Source organism: Saimiri boliviensis, chromosome 13, assembly GCF_048565385.1.
Source record: "Saimiri boliviensis isolate mSaiBol1 chromosome 13, mSaiBol1.pri, whole genome shotgun sequence".
NCBI lineage: Eukaryota > Metazoa > Chordata > Mammalia > Primates > Cebidae > Saimiri > Saimiri boliviensis.
Window position 1 is genome coordinate 93,565,981 of NC_133461.1, and position 7,839 is coordinate 93,573,819.

Sequence of the window (7,839 nt, forward strand, 5' to 3'; positions counted from 1 at the left end):
TAAAGAGCTTCTGCACAGCAAAAGAAACTATCATCAGAGTGAACAGGCAAACTACAGAATGGGAAAAATCTTTTGCAATATATCCATCTGACAAAGGGCTAATATCCAGAATCTACAAACAACTTAAAACAAATAGACAAGAAAAATAACAACCCCATCGAAAGTGGGCAAAGGATACAAACAGACACCTCTCAAAAGAAGACATTTATGCAGCCAACGAACACATAAAAAAAAGCTCATTATCACTGGTCATTAGAGAAATGCAAATCAAAACCACAATGAGATACCATCTCATGCCAGTCGGAATGGCGGTCATTAAAAAGTCATGAAACAATAGATGCTGGAGAGGATGTGGAGAAATAGGAACTCTTTTATACTGTTGGTGGGAGTGTAAATTAGTTCAACCACTGTGGAAGACAGTGTGGCAATTTCTCAAGGAACTAGAACCAGAAATACCATTTGACCCAGCAATTCCATTACTGGGTATATATCCAAAGGATTATAAATCATTGTGCTATAAAGACACATGCATATATATGTCTACTGTGGCACTGTTCACAATAGGAAAGACTTGGAACCAATCCAAACACCTATCAATGGTAGCCTGGATAAAGAAAATGTGACACATATACACTGTGGAATACTATGCAGCCATAAAAAGGATGAGTTCATGTCCTTTGCAGGGACATGGATGAAGCTGGTAGCCATAATTCTCAGCAAACTAACACAAGAACAGAAAACCAAACACTGCATGTTCTCACACTTAAGTGGGACTTGAACAATGAGAACACATGGACACAGGGAGTGGGACATCACACACTGGGGCCTGTTGTGGGGTGAGGGAACTAGGGGAAGGATAGCATTAGGAGAAATATCTAATGTAGATGACGGGTTGATGGGTGCAGCAAATCACCACGGCACGTGTATACCAATGTAACAAACATACACATTCTGTACATGCACCCCTGAACATAAGGTATAATAATAAAAAAAAAAAGAACCAAAAATGGGAGTAAAGTATGACTTTCTTCTCACTTTTTGATTACTACATAGGCATTTTCATTTCATTAAAATTCTCTTATATTTCTAAACAAACAAACACACACACACACACACACAAATGAAAAATGTTCCTGTTGAATCTTTGCAAATACATGCTATTGAATTCAAGAGATTTTGTAAAGGCATCTTGTACAATATTTTATTATAAGAAGTTCTGCAGATATAGACAATCAAAATAGGTCATATATACTACAGAATCATCATATTTTAAACCAGTGGTACGATCTCCAAAAGGCTTGTTTACATATGATTAGTAGCTGAATAAGTAAAATTTCACTCCATGCCTGTCAACAAGAAGTAGTGGTAATTTTTCAAAGCCTTATCCATTTTAAAATCATTGTTCTGAATTTCATTACTAGAGTCATCATTGTTCTTCAGTGATTTGCTTATAATCGATAGATTTCTTATAGAATATTTTCTCTGAATTCTGAGCAGTCCATTGGAATAAGATACCAAACAGTTCTATTCCAGTTTGCAGAAGCATAGCTTGCTAAATTGAAGGTGGGCTCATCAAGAAGAAATGCAAAGGGTTTCTTTGAATGCCTATCAGGAAACAGAATCATGTTTTAAAAATAAATAACTACAATTCTTGTACTCTTGTTCCACTGACCTTAGAAAACAGTCTACTTTGCTTATCCAACTACTTTGGGAGACTAAAGCAGTTCTCAGTATCTTGTCCCACATGTACTCTAATGCAGTTTGTCGAGTGTCCATTCACAGTGTCAATCATCTTAGCTCACACTTGAAAGCCTGTGCTCATGAGTCTATTTCCTAGTGTCAAAACTCAAGAATATCTGGTTCAGTCCTTTCATGAAGCATCTGAGATTATTCTTATTTTGCTTTCTTCCAGAAGTTTCCATTTCTATCACGTAGCTTATAGCAGGCACCTCTGAGTAGGTGTGAGGGAAGATTAGAAATCTGTTCTTGACAAGACTGAAACTGGTTTTGTTTCTGAATTTTCTTAGATGGCTAACCAACAGTATCAAATAGAAGAAAGTAGGTTACTCTAATAGTCATCATTTTCACAAGAAAGTAGTTTAAGTGTCTCAAATAGAAGCTGAAGCTTTCTTTTCAGCTAATGCATATCACAAAGCCCCCGAAGGCCAGATAACTCCCAGAGTCAAACAGGATTGGAATTTTATAGGTGAAGAGAAAAGACAAGGGTCCTTATAGTTTGGTTCAGCTTTTTGCCTTTAATTGCTATGAAACCTGTAGTTGGAACAGCTGGAAAATGTTCTAGTTTTTCATGCCTCTTACACTGGCACAGTCTCATCCCAATAGCTAGTAGAATAGCATTTTTTAAGAGTTGTTTTTTGAAAGTCTTGTGGCTTGCTGGTGTTGTAGGCAAAATTCTAAGATAGTCCCTAATAATCCCAGCCAAAGGTGTGCACAGTCCTCTTTGAATGTGAGTGAGATCGATGAATATGGTAGATTTTAGTCCTGTGACTAGGTTATGGTATATGGCAAAGGTCAAAGGATTTTGAAAATGTAATGAAAGCTCCTGATCTACTGACTTTAATTTAATCAAAAGGAAATCATTCTGGGTGGGCTGGCCTAATAGCATAAGCTCTTTAGAAGAGACTCAAAGCAGGAGTGATTGTCCTGGGGACAATTTGACTGGCGTGAGATGGTATCCCATGGTGGTTTTGATTTGCATTTCTCTAATGACCAGTGAGGATGAGCTTTTTTCATGTTTTTGTTGGCTGCATAAATGTCTTCTTTTGAGAGGTATCTGTTCATATCCTTTGTCCACTTTTGATGAGGTTGTTATTTTTCTTGTAAATTTGTTTAAGTTGTTTGTAGATTCTGGATATTAGCCTTTTGTTGGATGGACAGCTGAGGTGTTGTGAAGGGAACAATGAACAATGGGGGTAGCCATGTGGCAAGGAGCTGAAGATAGCTTCAAAGAGCTGTGAGCAATACTCAGATGGCATCTAGCCAGAAAACGAGGACCTCAAAGACATGGCCTTAAGGAACTGAATTCTAATAACCTACCTGAGTTTGGAAGTAGAACCTCTCAGCCAAACCTTCATCTAGCACTGCAGCCCCTCTGGCATTTTAACTGTAGCCTTGTGAAACCCTAAACAGATGACTCACTGAAGCTATGTCTTCCCTCTTGACCCACAGGAACTATGAGATAAGAAGTGGGTGCTCCTTTAAGAAGCTGAATTTGTAGTAATTTGTTATGTGTAATAGAGAACTAATGCACTTGGTAAATCAAGATTCGAGGTGGGAGAGAAAGAAATGGGGAGACAGAAAGAAGAAGAGGTAAATGTCAAAGGGTAATTGGAGATCTCCCATCATCGCCGTTTTAATCCTTTGACATAATACATATCTACTTCATAAGAATTTGATCCAGTATTACCCTAAGGGTAAGAACTTATTTGGATTAGTGAGGGCACTGACAAACTCCTGGAGTGCTCTAATCCAGGGGTATCCAATCTTTTGGCTTCCCTGGGCCACCATGGAAAAAGAAGAATTGTTGTGAGCCACACATAAAATACATTTAAAACTAGTGATAGCTGATAAACCAAAAAAAAAGAAAAAATCGCCAAAAAAAAAAAATCTCCTAATGTTTTAAGAAGGTTTGAATTTGTGTTGGGCCACATTCAAAGCAACCCTGGGCTGCATGCAGCTCACGGGCCTCAGGTTGGACAAGCTTCTTCTAATTTATCTGTAAAGTATTTATTCTAATTGTCACTGGCTGACAAAGGTATTTTAAATCTGGAAATAAATATTCTTGGAAATCAACTTTTTGGCAGTCATTGTGTTAGTATTTACCCATGAAAATAATGATGCGTCTACTGTCCTAAAAGGTTAAAAGAGCTGAAATATATTCTTATTAACAATATTTTATGTATATATTACTATCCAAGAATAGGTTGAGTTTTTCTGTTGTAGTAAATGCATTCCCATTCTACAGACTTGATATCCAGGTAATTTAAACACTATCATCAGAGCTTATTAAAAATATGGAACATAATAGGTATACCTATTTATTTTGGCATCTTTTCTAGATTTTAAGTACCAAACCATCAAGAGTTACAAGGTGACAGTATAAACCAGGCATCCCCAAACTACAGCCCATGGGCCGCATGTGGCCCCCTGAGGCCATTTATCCGGCCCCCCACCACACTTCAGGAAGGGGCACCTCTTTCATTGGTGGTCAGTGAGAGGAGCACAGTATGTGGCGACCCTCCAACGGTCTGAGGGAAAGTGAACTGGCCCCCTGTGTAAAAAGTTTGGGGACGCCTGGTATAAACCTTTGGTGCTATCCAGAAGTCATCTGGAAAACATTTGTATAAAAGACAGTTTACCATTATTCTAAGTTTGGTAACTGACCTCCGAGCAGGTAAATGTCTAAAAATTTTTTCACATAAGAATACAAAAGGCTAAGAAACAACATGGCCCTGGATGCGTTATTAATCAGAATCACAATACCTTATAAAAATTATAAGAGAAAAATTTTAAAAGCACATATAGAAAATTTACCTTCTCCAGAAGCAAATAATGTTTGTGTGTTTATCACTGTCTATGTCATTTTTTTTTTGAAATTCACAAAAACATGAGAGCTAGCTCTTTTGAGAGTATACAGTTGAGTCACTTGAGGAAAGTAACTGTCTGCTTTTGGCAGGATATTCAGAAAGTAAATAATAACTTTTCATTGTCTCACTTGAAAATAGGTCATTTTTCCTTTGAACGATTGTTTCTTATCTCTAACATTCATAAACTCCTTGTTTTAATATTTTAATGTGTATTATCCGGTCCACTATGTAGCGTGTTGGTATAGTGGGTGGGGCTTGGCATTTCCAGCCTATAGCGAAGGAAGATCTTGGGAACACAGGTTTAGATGGAGATGACCTAAGATCAAAGCAGCATACAATTCTAAGCCATCTTATGAAACACAGCTTCCCTCAAGAGTCAGCCCAGAGTAGATTTTATAAAATTTACAATTGCCTCAGTAACTTCTACTTCTGTCCAAGGTTGAGTAGTAATAGGATTTCCCCTCCCACCTGAAAAGATACAAAATTGACACAAAAAAGTAAAATAATGGTTTTAAGGACATTGGCTATGAGACAACAAAGGGGAGTGATTCCTGAAAGGCATTAAAAAAAATTATGTGGTATCTACTATTACCGTAATGCCTTGAAAGAGATTCCAGTGTGAAATGAAGGAACGGGAATCCTATGTGAAGACCAGCAGACTCTCTGAGTTTAGGATACAAGATAGAGTGTGTGGGGAGAGTGGAGTGGCCCAACTTTTCAGTGCGAAGTACTGAAGAGATCTACAAGAGGGTTGCCTTCAACTATTCAGCTGAGTACTAATCAGTGCACATATGTGAGAAAAATATCTAAAGCTGGGGAAAGCACAACCAAAAAGGATTAAGAGAAACAATATTCATATCTCACACAGGCTGGGAATAATGCCTATTTCCAACAACCAGGCTGGATAAAGCGAATCTGTATATCCGGCACCTTCCATTGTTTCTTTGTGTGTGTGTTAAGAGCACCTAAAATGTGGTAAGCAACATAGTGGAATAGGAAGGATGCCCTGGGCTTTACTACTATATTAGTCTGTTTTCACACTATTATAAAGAATTACCTGAGACCGATTAACTTAGAAGAAAAGAAGATTTAATTGGCTCATGGTTCTGTGGGCTCTACAGGCTTCTGCTTCTGGGGAGGCCTCAGGACACTTACAATTGTGGCAGAAGGTGAAGGGGAAGTGGGGACATTTTCACAAGACTGACAGGACACAGAGAGTGCAAAGAAGGAGGTGCTACACATCTTCAAACAAGCAGATCTTGTGAGAACTCAATCATGGGAACAGCAAGGGGGAAGTCTGCCCTGTAATTCAATCACTTCCCACCAGGCCCCTCCTCCAACACTGGGAATTACAATTAGACATGAGATTTGGGTGGGGACACAGAGGCAAAGCATACCAACTACCCTCCACAGATAGTTCAACTAGCAAGTAACCACAGGGCACGTTGGTGAAAACCCCAAAGTTTGGAAATAGGCTTGAGACACATATGTAGATGAAAAACCTGAGTAAAGGTAGCATTGAAAGGGTAGAAGGAACTGTCTCACTTTGACCACATAACTCCTCCCCATGCCCTAAGTCAGCACACCACCACTCGATTACCCATGGCCCTTGGTTTCTGCAGTGGAAAGAGAGAACTGGAGATGGATATCAGCTTCTCTTACATTCTGAGACATTTCCCAGAAAGCCCGCTTTGTGCTCATCTCACAGGGAATTCAGGGGTTAATGGCATGCCAATTCCACCTGAGGTAAAATATAAACAAAGCAAGGAGGCAGACCCTGCAGCAATCGGAATGCAGATATTGGTGGTAGCTCTATGTCCCTGCCACTCATGGTGCCAAGTCAGATATATCAGCAAACAGCATAGCTCACCTATGAAGTCAACTGATCTCTCCCAGCCAGAAATGGAGGGAAGCCCTACCTGGGTTGCCTCAGACCCTACCCAAATTCCCATCCAGGGAAAGAGACACTCACCACTGTGCATTTTGGCAAAGAGCAGAGAACAATTTTTAAACACCCGGAAGTTTAAACAGCACTCAGTATGGCCTCACAGTCCACACTAAGGGGAGGCTTTGGAGATGACCACCACAGCACATCTCAGCACAGAGCGGAGGCTAATTCTATCACACCTGGGAGTGTAAACAGCATTCAACTCAGCCTCAAAACCTATGACAAGGCCCTACCTAGACAGGGAGGAAAACCTCAACTCTGTATTTTAACTGAGCTTAACAGTCTCATCCATTCCAAGCAGCCACTTCACTTAACCTCAGAACCTCTATTGAAATCCTGTTCAACTGCAGAACCCAAATAGCATTACCTCCTGGCCAGGGAATACACTCTGTTGTCCAGGCCAGTCAGAAGCAATTGCAGTGTCCATCTGTTAGCTCTTCCTCATTACAGAGCCAGCCAGCTGCCCCACCTGAACTTACATACCTTTCCATCTTTGTTATCCACGGCTTTCTTCCAACCACTCACCATGCCAGTCAGCCTGGTTCCTTTGTTCTAGCGCCACTTTTTCTGGTCTCTTTGCTCCCTAAGCACTGCTATATGGACCTGCCATGGCTCCCATCTTTTCCGTGTGGAATATCAAGTCCTTCAAGGCTCTCTAATGGCAACTCTCCTCTGAAATACCGCAGCACATCCCACCTATGAAATCACGCCTGGTTGACTCAGGCCTGGAAGACTGTTGGCAGCTGTGAGGTGCCAGCGCTCTCATTTAGCACACGAGTTTGCTACTTAAAGTGTGGCCAGCTGGAACAGGAGCATCAACATCAGCTGGGAGCTCTTTAGTAAATCAATCTGAATTGTCACTAAATCAACCTGAACTCGAACAATATACAGGCGATTTACATGCACACCTGCATTTGGGAAGCACTAATCAGTGCTCCCTTGCTTTTTTGATGATCTATTCTAGGGAGGTGCTGTTTTAACCAAACTAGCTATGATTCCACATATCTCAATAACCCACCATGATTCTCTGCACTGGGGAGAGTCTGAATGCATTTTTACTGATGCTAACAAAGAAGTCTCATAAACACTAGTGAAACTGACATCTTCCTAGTGACTTTATTCTGACATTCCTCCATCAGTGGACAAAGGAATACGCCACATGTTCCAGATTTCTGATATCAAGAGTATAATGAACAGATTCTTCCTTCCAAGAGGTAGCCATTGAATCATATTCCATTCAACCTAAACAACCAATAGATAACACAACCTCATAGCTTGATAAAA

At 40.1% G+C, this 7,839-nt stretch overlaps 1 long non-coding RNA gene across 1 annotated transcript in view; it reads right to left on the minus strand.

The window, feature by feature from the left end:
• LOC141580851 (uncharacterized) overlaps positions 1-7,198 on the minus strand; it is a 192,280-nt gene extending 185,082 nt beyond the window's left edge. Inside the window, exon 1 of the long non-coding RNA XR_012513236.1 lies at positions 7,039-7,198. This is a non-coding gene — a long non-coding RNA (uncharacterized LOC141580851). The remainder of the gene's footprint in view (positions 1-7,038) is intronic.
• Positions 7,199-7,839: the final 641 nt, after the last annotated feature.